Raw genomic sequence first — 14134 nt, 5'->3', positions numbered from 1 at the left:
TCATTTCGTTGCAAGCGGGTTTTTACGTGCTCTGGAGTCATTTCATTGCAAGCGGGTTTTTACATACTTCTCAGACATTTCACTGGAAGCGGGTTTTTTAAGTGCTCTGGAGTCATTTCGTTGTAAGCGGGTTTTTAAGTGCTCTGGAGTCATTTCGTTGCAAGCGGGTTTTTAAATGCTCTGGAGTCATTTCGTTGCAAGCGGGTTTTTAAGTGCTCTGGAGTCATTTCGTTGCAAGCGGGTTTTTAATTGCTCTGGAGTCATTTCGTTGCAAGCGGGTTTTTAAGTGCTCTGGAGTCATTTCGTTGCAAGCGGGTTTTTAAGTGCTCTGGAGTCATTTCGTTGCAAGCGGGTTTTTAAGTGCTCTGGAGTCATTTCGTTGCAAGCGGGTTTTTAAGTGCTCTGGAGTCATTTCCTCGCAAGCGGGTTTTTAAGTGCTCTGGAGTCATTTCGTTGCAAGCGGGTTTTTAAGTGCTCTGGAGTCATTTCCTCGCAAGCGGGTTTTCAAGTGCTCTGGAGTCATTTCGTTGCAAGCGGGTTTTTAAGTGCTCTGGAGTCATTTCGTTGCAAGCGGGTTTTTAAGTGCTGTGGAGTCATTTCGTTGCAAGCGGGTTTTTCAGTGCTCTGGAGTCATTTCGTTGCAAGCGGGTTTTTAAGTGCTCTGGAGTCATTTCGTTGCAAGCGGGTTTTCAAGTGCTCTGGAGTCATTTCGTTGCAAGCGGGTTTTTAAGTGCTCTGGAGTCATTTCGTTGCAAGCGGGTTTTTAAGTGCTCTGGAGTCATTTCGTTGCAAGCGGGTTTTTAAGTGCTCTGGAGTCATTTCGTTGCAAGCGGGTTTTTAAGTGCTCTGGAGGCATTTCGTTGCAAGCGGGTTTTTAAGTGCTCTGGAGTCATTTCGTTGCAAGCGGGTTTTTAAGTGCTCTGGAGTCATTTCGTTGCAAGCGGGTTTTTAAGTGCTCTGGAGTCATTTCGTTGCAAGCGGGTTTTTAAGTGCTCTGGAGTTATTTCGTTGCAAGCGGGTTTTTAATTGCTCTGGAGTCATTTCGTTGCAAGCGGGTTTTTAAGTGCTCTGGAGTCATTTCGTTGCAAGCGGGTTTATAAGTGCTCTGGAGTCATTTCGTTGCAAGCGGGTTTTTAAGTGCTCTGGAGTCATTTCGTTGCAAGCGGGTTTTTAAGTGCTCTGGAGTCATTTCGTTGCAAGCGGGTTTTTAAGTGCTCTGGAGTCATTTCGTTGCAAGCGGGTTTTTAAGTGCTCTGGAGTCATTTCGTTGCAAGCGGGTTTTTAAGTGCTCTGGAGTCATTTCGTTGCAAGCGGGTTTTTAAGTGCTCTGGAGTCATTTCGTTGCAAGCGGGTTTTCAAGTGCTCTGGAGTCATTTCGTTGCAAGCGGGTTTTTAAGTGCTCTGGAGTCATTTCGTTGCAAGCGGGTTTTCAAGTGCTCTGGAGTCATTTCGTTGCAAGCGGGTTTTTAAGTGCTCTGGAGTCATTTCGTTGCAAGCGGGTTTTTAAGTGCTCTGGAGTCATTTCGTTGCAAGCGGGTTTTTAAGTGCTCTGGAGTCATTTCGTTGCAAGCGGGTTTTTCAGTGCTCTGGAGTCATTTCGTTGCAAGCGGGTTTTTAAGTGCTCTGGAGTCATTTCGTTGCAAGCGGGTTTTTCAGTGCTCTGGAGTCATTTCGTTGCAAGCGGGTTTTTAAGTGCTCTGGAGTCATTTCGTTGCAAGCGGGTTTTTAAGTGCTCTGGAGTCATTTCGTTGCAAGCGGGTTTTTAATTGCTCTGGAGTCATTTCGTTGCAAGCGGGTTTTTAAGTGCTCTGGAGTCATTTCGTTGCAAGCGGGTTTTTAAGTGCTCTGGAGTCATTTCGTTGCAAGCGGGTTTTTAAGTGCTCTGGAGTCATTTCGTTGCAAGCGGGTTTTTAAGTGCTCTGGAGTCATTTCCTCGCAAGCGGGTTTTTAAGTGCTCTGGAGTCATTTCGTTGCAAGCGGGTTTTTAAGTGCTCTGGAGTCATTTCCTCGCAAGCGGGTTTTCAAGTGCTCTGGAGTCATTTCGTTGCAAGCGGGTTTTTAAGTGCTCTGGAGTCATTTCGTTGCAAGCGGGTTTTTAAGTGCTGTGGAGTCATTTCGTTGCAAGCGGGTTTTTCAGTGCTCTGGAGTCATTTCGTTGCAAGCGGGTTTTTAAGTGCTCTGGAGTCATTTCGTTGCAAGCGGGTTTTCAAGTGCTCTGGAGTCATTTCGTTGCAAGCGGGTTTTTAAGTGCTCTGGAGTCATTTCGTTGCAAGCGGGTTTTTAAGTGCTCTGGAGTCATTTCGTTGCAAGCGGGTTTTTAAGTGCTCTGGAGTCATTTCGTTGCAAGCGGGTTTTTAAGTGCTCTGGAGGCATTTCGTTGCAAGCGGGTTTTTAAGTGCTCTGGAGTCATTTCGTTGCAAGCGGGTTTTTAAGTGCTCTGGAGTCATTTCGTTGCAAGCGGGTTTTTAAGTGCTCTGGAGTCATTTCGTTGCAAGCGGGTTTTTAAGTGCTCTGGAGTTATTTCGTTGCAAGCGGGTTTTTAATTGCTCTGGAGTCATTTCGTTGCAAGCGGGTTTTTAAGTGCTCTGGAGTCATTTCGTTGCAAGCGGGTTTATAAGTGCTCTGGAGTCATTTCGTTGCAAGCGGGTTTTTAAGTGCTCTGGAGTCATTTCGTTGCAAGCGGGTTTTTAAGTGCTCTGGAGTCATTTCGTTGCAAGCGGGTTTTTAAGTGCTCTGGAGTCATTTCGTTGCAAGCGGGTTTTTAAGTGCTCTGGAGTCATTTCGTTGCAAGCGGGTTTTTAAGTGCTCTGGAGTCATTTCGTTGCAAGCGGGTTTTTAAGTGCTCTGGAGTCATTTCGTTGCAAGCGGGTTTTCAAGTGCTCTGGAGTCATTTCGTTGCAAGCGGGTTTTCAAGTGCTCTGGAGTCATTTCGTTGCAAGCGGGTTTTCAAGTGCTCTGGAGTCATTTCGTTGCAAGCGGGTTTTTAAGTGCTCTGGAGTCATTTCGTTGCAAGCGGGTTTTTAAGTGCTCTGGAGTCATTTCGTTGCAAGCGGGTTTTTAAGTGCTCTGGAGTCATTTCGTTGCAAGCGGGTTTTTCAGTGCTCTGGAGTCATTTCGTTGCAAGCGGGTTTTTAAGTGCTCTGGAGTCATTTCGTTGCAAGCGGGTTTTTCAGTGCTCTGGAGTCATTTCGTTGCAAGCGGGTTTTTAAGTGCTCTGGAGTCATTTCGTTGCAAGCGGGTTTTTAAGTGCTCTGGAGTCATTTCGTTGCAAGCGGGTTTTTAAGTGCTCTGGAGTCATTTCGTTGCAAGCGGGTTTTTAAGTGCTCTGGAGTCATTTCGTTGCAAGCGGGTTTATAAGTGCTCTGGAGTCATTTCGTTGCAAGCGGGTTTTTAAGTGCTCTGAAGGCATTTCGTTGTAAGCGGGTTTTTCAGTGCTCTGGAGTCATTTCGTTGCAAGCGGGTTTTTACGTGCTCTGGAGTCATTTCATTGCAAGCGGGTTTTTACATACTTCTCAGACATTTCACTGGAAGCGGGTTTTTTAAGTGCTCTGGAGTCATTTCGTTGCAAGCGGGTTTTTAAGTGCTCTGGAGTCATTTCGTTGCAAGCGGGTTTTTAAGTGCTCTGGAGTCATTTCGTTGCAAGCGGGTTTTTAAGTGCTCTGGAGTCATTTCGTTGCAAGCGGGTTTTTAAGTGCTCTGGAGTCATTTCGTTGCAAGCGGGTTTTTACGTGCTCTGGAGTCATTTCATTGCAAGCGGGTTTTTACATACTTCTCAGACATTTCACTGGAAGCGGGTTTTTTAAGTGCTCTGGAGTCATTTCGTTGTAAGCGGGTTTTTAAGTGCTCTGGAGTCATTTCGTTGCAAGCGGGTTTTTAAGTGCTCTGGAGTCATTTCGTTGCAAGCGGGTTTTTAAGTGCTCTGGAGTCATTTCGTTGCAAGCGGGTTTTTAAGTGCTCTGGAGTCATTTCGTTGCAAGCGGGTTTTTAAGTGCTCTGGAGTCATTTCGTTGCAAGCGGGTTTTTAAGTGCTCTGGAGTCATTTCGTTGCAAGCGGGTTTTTAAGTGCTCTGGAGTCATTTCGTTGCAAGCGGGTTTTTAAGTGCTCTGGAGTCATTTCGTTGCAAGCAGGTTTTTAAGTGCTCTGGAGTCATTTCGTTGCAAGCGGGTTTTTAAGTGCTCTGAAGGCATTTCGTTGTAAGCGGGTTTTTCAGTGCTCTGGAGTCATTTCGTTGCAAGCGGGTTTTTACGTGCTCTGGAGTCATTTCATTGCAAGCGGGTTTTTACATACTTCTCAGACATTTCACTGGAAGCGGGTTTTTTAAGTGCTCTGGAGTCATTTAGTTGCAAGCGGGTTTTTAAGTGCTCTGGAGTCATTTCGTTGCAAGCGGGTTTTTAAGTGCTCTGGAGTCATTTCGTTGCAAGCGGGTTTTTAAGTGCTCTGGAGTCATTTCGTTGCAAGCGGGTTTTTAAGTGCTCTGGAGTCATTTCGTTGCAAGCGGGTTTTTAGTGCTCTGGAGTCATTTCGTTGCAAGCGGGTTTTTAAGTGCTCTGGAGTCATTTCGTTGCAAGCGGGTTTTTAAGTGCTCTGGAGTCATTTCGTTGCAAGCGGGTTTTTAAGTGCTCTGGAGTCATTTCCTCGCAAGCGGGTTTTCAAGTGCTCTGGAGTCATTTCGTTGCAAGCGGGTTTTTAAGTTCTCTGAAGGCATTTCGTTGTAAGCGGGTTTTTCAGTGCTCTGGAGTCATTTCGTTGCAAGCGGGTTTTTACGTGCTCTGGAGTCATTTCATTGCAAGCGGGTTTTTACATACTTCTCAGACATTTCACTGGAAGCAGGTTTTTTAAGTGCTCTGGAGTCATTTCGATGTAAGCGGGTTTTTAAGTGCTCTGGAGTCATTTCGTTGCAAGCGGGTTTTTAAGTGCTCTGGAGTCATTTCGTTGCAAGCGGGTTTTTAAGTGCTCTGGAGTCATTTCGTTGCAAGCGGGTTTTTAAGTGCTCTGGAGTCATTTCGTTGCAAGCGGGTTTTTAAGTGCTCTGGAGTCATTTCGTTGCAAGCGGGTTTTTAAGTGCTCTGGAGTCATTTCCTCGCGAGCGGGTTTTCAAGTGCTCTGGAGTCATTTCGTTGCAAGCGGGTTTTTAAGTGCTCTGGAGTCATTTCGTTGCAAGCGGGTTTTTAAGTGCTGTGGAGTCATTTCGTTGCAAGCGGGTTTTTAAGTGCTCTGGAGTCATTTCGTTGCAAGTGGGTTTTTCAGTGCTCTGGAGTCATTTCGTTGCAAGTGGGTTTTTCAGTGCTCTGGAGTCATTTCGTTGCAAGCGGGTTTTTAAATGCTCTGGAGTCATTTCGTTGCAAGCGGGTTTTTAAGTGCTCTGGAGTCATTTCGTTGCAAGCGGGTTTTTAAGTGCTCTGGAGTCATTTCGTTGCAAGCGGGTTTTTAAGTGCTCTGGAGTCATTTCGTTGCAAGCGGGTTTTTAAGTGCTCTGGAGTCATTTCGTTGCAAGCGGGTTTTTAAGTGCTCTGGAGTCATTTCGTTGCAAGCGGGTTTTTAAGTGCTCTGGAGTCATTTCGTTGCAAGCGGGTTTTTAAGTGCTCTGGAGTCATTTCGTTGCAAGCGGGTTTTTAAGTGCTCTGGAGTCATTTCGTTGCAAGCGGGTTTTTAAGTGCTCTGGAGTCATTTCGTTGCAAGCGGGTTTTTAAGTGCTCTGGAGTCATTTCGTTGCAAGCGGGTTTTTAAGTGCTCTGGAGTCATTTCCTCGCAAGCGGGTTTTTAAGTGCTCTGGAGTCATTTCGTTGCAAGCGGGTTTTTAAGTGCTCTGGAGTCATTTCCTCGCAAGCGGGTTTTCAAGTGCTCTGGAGTCATTTCGTTGCAAGCGGGTTTTTAAGTGCTCTGGAGTCATTTCGTTGCAAGCGGGTTTTTAAGTGCTGTGGAGTCATTTCGTTGCAAGCGGGTTTTTAAGTGCTGTGGAGTCATTTCGTTGCAAGCGGGTTTTTCAGTGCTCTGGAGTCATTTCGTTGCAAGCGGGTTTTTAAGTGCTCTGGAGTCATTTCGTTGCAAGCGGGTTTTCAAGTGCTCTGGAGTCATTTCGTTGCAAGCGGGTTTTTAAGTGCTCTGGAGTCATTTCGTTGCAAGCGGGTTTTTAAGTGCTCTGGAGTCATTTCGTTGCAAGCGGGTTTTTAAGTGCTCTGGAGTCATTTCGTTGCAAGCGGGTTTTTAAGTGCTCTGGAGTCATTTCGTTGCAAGCGGGTTTTTAAGTGCTCTGGAGTCATTTCGTTGCAAGCGGGTTTTTAAGTGCTCTGGAGTCATTTCGTTGCAAGCGGGTTTTTAAGTGCTCTGGAGTCATTTCGTTGCAAGCGGGTTTTTAAGTGCTCTGGAGTCATTTCGTTGCAAGCGGGTTTTTAAGTGCTCTGGAGTCATTTCGTTGCAAGCGGGTTTTTAAGTGCTCTGGAGTCATTTCGTTGCAAGCGGGTTTTTAAGTGCTCTGGAGTCATTTCGTTGCAAGCGGGTTTTTAAGTGCTCTGGAGTCATTTCGTTGCAAGCGGGTTTTTAAGTGCTCTGGAGTCATTTCGTTGCAAGCGGGTTTTTAAGTGCTCTGGAGTCATTTCGTTGCAAGCGGGTTTTTAAGTGCTCTGGAGTCATTTCGTTGCAAGCGGGTTTTTAAGTGCTCTGGAGTCATTTCGTTGCAAGCGGGTTTTTAAGTGCTCTGGAGTCATTTCGTTGCAAGCGGGTTTTTAAGTGCTCTGGAGTCATTTCGTTGCAAGCGGGTTTTTAAGTGCTCTGGAGTCATTTCGTTGCAAGCGGGTTTTTAAGTGCTCTGGAGTCATTTCGTTGCAAGCGGGTTTTCAAGTGCTCTGGAGTCATTTCGTTGCAAGCGGGTTTTTAAGTGCTCTGGAGTCATTTCGTTGCAAGCGGGTTTTCAAGTGCTCTGGAGTCATTTCGTTGCAAGCGGGTTTTTAAGTGCTCTGGAGTCATTTCGTTGCAAGCGGGTTTTTAGTGCTCTGGAGTCATTTCGTTGCAAGCGGGTTTTTAAGTGCTCTGGAGTCATTTCGTTGCAAGCGGGTTTTTAAGTGCTCTGGAGTCATTTCGTTGCAAGCGGGTTTTTAAGTGCTCTGGAGTCATTTCCTCGCAAGCGGGTTTTCAAGTGCTCTGGAGTCATTTCGTTGCAAGCGGGTTTTTAAGTTCTCTGAAGGCATTTCGTTGTAAGCGGGTTTTTCAGTGCTCTGGAGTCATTTCGTTGCAAGCGGGTTTTTACGTGCTCTGGAGTCATTTCATTGCAAGCGGGTTTTTACATACTTCTCAGACATTTCACTGGAAGCAGGTTTTTTAAGTGCTCTGGAGTCATTTCGATGTAAGCGGGTTTTTAAGTGCTCTGGAGTCATTTCGTTGCAAGCGGGTTTTTAAGTGCTCTGGAGTCATTTCGTTGCAAGCGGGTTTTTAAGTGCTCTGGAGTCATTTCGTTGCAAGCGGGTTTTTAAGTGCTCTGGAGTCATTTCGTTGCAAGCGGGTTTTTAAGTGCTCTGGAGTCATTTCGTTGCAAGCGGGTTTTTAAGTGCTCTGGAGTCATTTCGTTGCAAGCGGGTTTTTAAGTGCTCTGGAGTCATTTCGTTGCAAGCGGGTTTTTAAGTGCTCTGGAGTCATTTCCTCGCAAGCGGGTTTTCAAGTGCTCTGGAGTCATTTCGTTGCAAGCGGGTTTTTTAAGTGCTCTGGAGTCATTTCGTTGCAAGCGGGTTTTTAAGTGCTGTGGAGTCATTTCGTTGCAAGCGGGTTTTTAAGTGCTCTGGAGTCATTTCGTTGCAAGTGGGTTTTTCAGTGCTCTGGAGTCATTTCGTTGCAAGTGGGTTTTTCAGTGCTCTGGAGTCATTTCGTTGCAAGCGGGTTTTTAAATGCTCTGGAGTCATTTCGTTGCAAGCGGGTTTTTAAGTGCTCTGGAGTCATTTCGTTGCAAGCGGGTTTTTAAGTGCTCTGGAGTCATTTCGTTGCAAGCGGGTTTTTAAGTGCTCTGGAGTCATTTCGTTGCAAGCGGGTTTTTAAGTGCTCTGGAGTCATTTCGTTGCAAGCGGGTTTTTAAGTGCTCTGGAGTCATTTCGTTGCAAGCGGGTTTTTAAGTGCTCTGGAGTCATTTCGTTGCAAGCGGGTTTTTAAGTGCTCTGGAGTCATTTCGTTGCAAGCGGGTTTTTAAGTGCTCTGGAGTCATTTCGTTGCAAGCGGGTTTTTAAGTGCTCTGGAGTCATTTCGTTGCAAGCGGGTTTTTAAGTGCTCTGGAGTCATTTCGTTGCAAGCGGGTTTTTAAGTGCTCTGGAGTCATTTCCTCGCAAGCGGGTTTTTAAGTGCTCTGGAGTCATTTCGTTGCAAGCGGGTTTTTAAGTGCTCTGGAGTCATTTCCTCGCAAGCGGGTTTTCAAGTGCTCTGGAGTCATTTCGTTGCAAGCGGGTTTTTAAGAGCTCTGGAGTCATTTCGTTGCAAGCGGGTTTTTAAGTGCTGTGGAGTCATTTCGTTGCAAGCGGGTTTTTCAGTGCTCTGGAGTCATTTCGTTGCAAGCGGGTTTTTAAGTGCTCTGGAGTCATTTCGTTGCAAGCGGGTTTTCAAGTGCTCTGGAGTCATTTCGTTGCAAGCGGGTTTTTAAGTGCTCTGGAGTCATTTCGTTGCAAGCGGGTTTTTAAGTGCTCTGGAGTCATTTCGTTGCAAGCGGGTTTTTAAGTGCTCTGGAGTCATTTCGTTGCAAGCGGGTTTTTAAGTGCTCTGGAGGCATTTCGTTGCAAGCGGGTTTTTAAGTGCTCTGGAGTCATTTCGTTGCAAGCGGGTTTTTAAGTGCTCTGGAGTCATTTCGTTGCAAGCGGGTTTTTAAGTGCTCTGGAGTCATTTCGTTGCAAGCGGGTTTTTAAGTGCTCTGGAGTCATTTCGTTGCAAGCGGGTTTTTAAGTGCTCTGGAGTCATTTCGTTGCAAGCGGGTTTTTAAGTGCTCTGGAGTCATTTCGTTGCAAGCGGGTTTTTAAGTGCTCTGGAGTCATTTCGTTGCAAGCGGGTTTTTAAGTGCTCTGGAGTCATTTCGTTGCAAGCGGGTTTTTAAGTGCTCTGGAGTCATTTCGTTGCAAGCGGGTTTTTAAGTGCTCTGGAGTCATTTCGTTGCAAGCGGGTTTTTAAGTGCTCTGGAGTCATTTCGTTGCAAGCGGGTTTTTAAGTGCTCTGGAGTCATTTCGTTGCAAGCGGGTTTTTAAGTGCTCTGGAGTCATTTCGTTGCAAGCGGGTTTTCAAGTGCTCTGGAGTCATTTCGTTGCAAGCGGGTTTTTAAGTGCTCTGGAGTCATTTCGTTGCAAGCGGGTTTTCAAGTGCTCTGGAGTCATTTCGTTGCAAGCGGGTTTTTAAGTGCTCTGGAGTCATTTCGTTGCAAGCGGGTTTTTAAGTGCTCTGGAGTCATTTCGTTGCAAGCGGGTTTTTAAGTGCTCTGGAGTCATTTCGTTGCAAGCGGGTTTTTCAGTGCTCTGGAGTCATTTCGTTGCAAGCGGGTTTTTAAGTGCTCTGGAGTCATTTCGTTGCAAGCGGGTTTTTCAGTGCTCTGGAGTCATTTCGTTGCAAGCGGGTTTTTAAGTGCTCTGGAGTCATTTCGTTGCAAGCGGGTTTTTAAGTGCTCTGGAGTCATTTCCTCGCAAGCGGGTTTTTAAGTGCTCTGGAGTCATTTCGTTGCAAGCGGGTTTTTAAGTGCTCTGGAGTCATTTCCTCGCAAGCGGGTTTTCAAGTGCTCTGGAGTCATTTCGTTGCAAGCGGGTTTTTAAGTGCTCTGGAGTCATTTCGTTGCAAGCGGGTTTTTAAGTGCTGTGGAGTCATTTCGTTGCAAGCGGGTTTTTCAGTGCTCTGGAGTCATTTCGTTGCAAGCGGGTTTTTAAGTGCTCTGGAGTCATTTCGTTGCAAGCGGGTTTTTAAGTGCTCTGGAGTCATTTCGTTGCAAGCGGGTTTTTAAGTGCTCTGGAGTCATTTCGTTGCAAGCGGGTTTTTAAGTGCTCTGGAGTCATTTCGTTGCAAGCGGGTTTTTAAGTGCTCTGGAGTCATTTCCTCGCAAGCGGGTTTTCAAGTGCTCTGGAGTCATTTCGTTGCAAGCGGGTTTTTAAGTGCTCTGGAGTCATTTCGTTGCAAGCGGGTTTTTAAGTGCTCTGGAGTCATTTCGTTGCAAGCGGGTTTTTAAGTGCTCTGGAGTCATTTCGTTGCAAGCGGGTTTTTCAGTGCTCTGGAGTCATTTCGTTGCAAGCGGGTTTTTAAGTGCTCTGGAGTCATTTCGTTGCAAGCGGGTTTTCAAGTGCTCTGGAGTCATTTCGTTGCAAGCGGGTTTTTAAGTGCTCTGGAGTCATTTCGTTGCAAGCGGGTTTTTAAGTGCTCTGGAGTCATTTCGTTGCAAGCGGGTTTTTAAGTGCTCTGGAGTCATTTCGTTGCAAGCGGGTTTTTAAGTGCTCTGGAGTCATTTCGTTGCAAGCGGGTTTTTAAGTGCTCTGGAGTCATTTCGTTGCAAGCGGGTTTTTAAGTGCTCTGGAGTCATTTCGTTGCAAGCGGGTTTTTAAGTGCTCTGGAGTCATTTCGTTGCAAGCGGGTTTTTAAGTGCTCTGGAGTCATTTCGTTGCAAGCGGGTTTTTAAGTGCTCTGGAGTCATTTCGTTGCAAGCGGGTTTTTAAGTGCTCTGGAGTCATTTCGTTGCAAGCGGGTTTTTAAGTGCTCTGGAGTCATTTCGTTGCAAGCGGGTTTTTAAGTGCTCTGGAGTCATTTCGTTGCAAGCGGGTTTTTAAGTGCTCTGGAGTCATTTCGTTGCAAGCGGGTTTTTAAGTGCTCTGGAGTCATTTCGTTGCAAGCGGGTTTTTAAGTGCTCTGGAGTCATTTCGTTGCAAGCGGGTTTTTAAGTGCTCTGGAGTCATTTCGTTGCAAGCGGGTTTTTAAGTGCTCTGGAGTCATTTCGTTGCAAGCGGGTTTTTAAGTGCTCTGGAGTCATTTCGTTGCAAGCGGGTTTTTAAGTGCTCTGGAGTCATTTCGTTGCAAGCGGGTTTTTAAGTGCTCTGGAGTCATTTCGTTGCAAGCGGGTTTTCAAGTGCTCTGGAGTCATTTCGTTGCAAGCGGGTTTTTAAGTGCTCTGGAGTCATTTCGTTGCAAGCGGGTTTTCAAGTGCTCTGGAGTCATTTCGTTGCAAGCGGGTTTTTAAGTGCTCTGGAGTCATTTCGTTGCAAGCGGGTTTTTAGTGCTCTGGAGTCATTTCGTTGCAAGCGGGTTTTTAAGTGCTCTGGAGTCATTTCGTTGCAAGCGGGTTTTTAAGTGCTCTGGAGTCATTTCGTTGCAAGCGGGTTTTTAAGTGCTCTGGAGTCATTTCCTCGCAAGCGGGTTTTCAAGTGCTCTGGAGTCATTTCGTTGCAAGCGGGTTTTTAAGTTCTCTGAAGGCATTTCGTTGTAAGCGGGTTTTTCAGTGCTCTGGAGTCATTTCGTTGCAAGCGGGTTTTTACGTGCTCTGGAGTCATTTCATTGCAAGCGGGTTTTTACATACTTCTCAGACATTTCACTGGAAGCAGGTTTTTTAAGTGCTCTGGAGTCATTTCGATGTAAGCGGGTTTTTAAGTGCTCTGGAGTCATTTCGTTGCAAGCGGGTTTTTAAGTGCTCTGGAGTCATTTCGTTGCAAGCGGGTTTTTAAGTGCTCTGGAGTCATTTCGTTGCAAGCGGGTTTTTAAGTGCTCTGGAGTCATTTCGTTGCAAGCGGGTTTTTAAGTGCTCTGGAGTCATTTCGTTGCAAGCGGGTTTTTAAGTGCTCTGGAGTCATTTCGTTGCAAGCGGGTTTTTAAGTGCTCTGGAGTCATTTCGTTGCAAGCGGGTTTTTAAGTGCTCTGGAGTCATTTCCTCGCAAGCGGGTTTTCAAGTGCTCTGGAGTCATTTCGTTGCAAGCGGGTTTTTAAGTGCTCTGGAGTCATTTCGTTGCAAGCGGGTTTTTAAGTGCTGTGGAGTCATTTCGTTGCAAGCGGGTTTTTAAGTGCTCTGGAGTCATTTCGTTGCAAGTGGGTTTTTCAGTGCTCTGGAGTCATTTCGTTGCAAGTGGGTTTTTCAGTGCTCTGGAGTCATTTCGTTGCAAGCGGGTTTTTAAATGCTCTGGAGTCATTTCGTTGCAAGCGGGTTTTTAAGTGCTCTGGAGTCATTTCGTTGCAAGCGGGTTTTTAAGTGCTCTGGAGTCATTTCGTTGCAAGCGGGTTTTTAAGTGCTCTGGAGTCATTTCGTTGCAAGCGGGTTTTTAAGTGCTCTGGAGTCATTTCGTTGCAAGCGGGTTTTTAAGTGCTCTGGAGTCATTTCGTTGCAAGCGGGTTTTTAAGTGCTCTGGAGTCATTTCGTTGCAAGCGGGTTTTTAAGTGCTCTGGAGTCATTTCGTTGCAAGCGGGTTTTTAAGTGCTCTGGAGTCATTTCGTTGCAAGCGGGTTTTTAAGTGCTCTGGAGTCATTTCGTTGCAAGCGGGTTTTTAAGTGCTCTGGAGTCATTTCGTTGCAAGCGGGTTTTTAAGTGCTCTGGAGTCATTTCCTCGCAAGCGGGTTTTTAAGTGCTCTGGAGTCATTTCGTTGCAAGCGGGTTTTTAAGTGCTCTGGAGTCATTTCCTCGCAAGCGGGTTTTCAAGTGCTCTGGAGTCATTTCGTTGCAAGCGGGTTTTTAAGTGCTCTGGAGTCATTTCGTTGCAAGCGGGTTTTTAAGTGCTGTGGAGTCATTTCGTTGCAAGCGGGTTTTTCAGTGCTCTGGAGTCATTTCGTTGCAAGCGGGTTTTTAAGTGCTCTGGAGTCATTTCGTTGCAAGCGGGTTTTCAAGTGCTCTGGAGTCATTTCGTTGCAAGCGGGTTTTTAAGTGCTCTGGAGTCATTTCGTTGCAAGCGGGTTTTTAAGTGCTCTGGAGTCATTTCGTTGCAAGCGGGTTTTTAAGTGCTCTGGAGTCATTTCGTTGCAAGCGGGTTTTTAAGTGCTCTGGAGGCATTTCGTTGCAAGCGGGTTTTTAAGTGCTCTGGAGTCATTTCGTTGCAAGCGGGTTTTTAAGTGCTCTGGAGTCATTTCGTTGCAAGCGGGTTTTTAAGTGCTCTGGAGTCATTTCGTTGCAAGCGGGTTTTTAAGTGCTCTGGAGTCATTTCGTTGCAAGCGGGTTTTTAAGTGCTCTGGAGTCATTTCGTTGCAAGCGGGTTTTTAAGTGCTCTGGAGTCATTTCGTTGCAAGCGGGTTTTTAAGTGCTCTGGAGTCATTTCGTTGCAAGCGGGTTTTTAAGTGCTCTGGAGTCATTTCGTTGCAAGCGGGTTTTTAAGTGCTCTGGAGTCATTTCGTTGCAAGCGGGTTTTTAAGTGCTCTGGAGTCATTTCGTTGCAAGCGGGTTTTTAAGTGCTCTGGAGTCATTTCGTTGCAAGCGGGTTTTTAAGTGCTCTGGAGTCATTTCGTTGCAAGCGGGTTTTTAAGTGCTCTGGAGTCATTTCGTTGCAAGCGGGTTTTCAAGTGCTCTGGAGTCATTTCGTTGCAAGCGGGTTTTTAAGTGCTCTGGAGTCATTTCGTTGCAAGCGGGTTTTCAAGTGCTCTGGAGTCATTTCGTTGCAAGCGGGTTTTTAAGTGCTCTGGAGTCATTTCGTTGCAAGCGGGTTTTTAAGTGCTCTGGAGTCATTTCGTTGCAAGCGGGTTTTTAAGTGCTCTGGAGTCATTTCGTTGCAAGCGGGTTTTTCAGTGCTCTGGAGTCATTTCGTTGCAAGCGGGTTTTTAAGTGCTCTGGAGTCATTTCGTTGCAAGCGGGTTTTTCAGTGCTCTGGAGTCATTTCGTTGCAAGCGGGTTTTTAAGTGCTCTGGAGTCATTTCGTTGCAAGCGGGTTTTTAAGTGCTCTGGAGTCATTTCCTCGCAAGCGGGTTTTTAAGTGCTCTGGAGTCATTTCGTTGCAAGCGGGTTTTTAAGTGCTCTGGAGTCATTTCCTCGCAAGCGGGTTTTCAAGTGCTCTGGAGTCATTTCGTTGCAAGCGGGTTTTTAAGTGCTCTGGAGTCATTTCGTTGCAAGCGGGTTTTTAAGTGCTGTGGAGTCATTTCGTTGCAAGCGGGTTTTTCAGTGCTCTGGAGTCATTTCGTTGCAAGCGGGTTTTTCAGTGCTCTGGAGTCATTTCGTTGCAAGCGGGTTTTTAAATGCTC

The sequence above is a fragment of the Meriones unguiculatus genome, chromosome 20 (assembly GCF_030254825.1).
Source record: "Meriones unguiculatus strain TT.TT164.6M chromosome 20, Bangor_MerUng_6.1, whole genome shotgun sequence".
Taxonomy (NCBI): Eukaryota; Metazoa; Chordata; class Mammalia; order Rodentia; family Muridae; genus Meriones; species Meriones unguiculatus.
Note: the sequence above shows the minus strand (reverse complement) of the source record.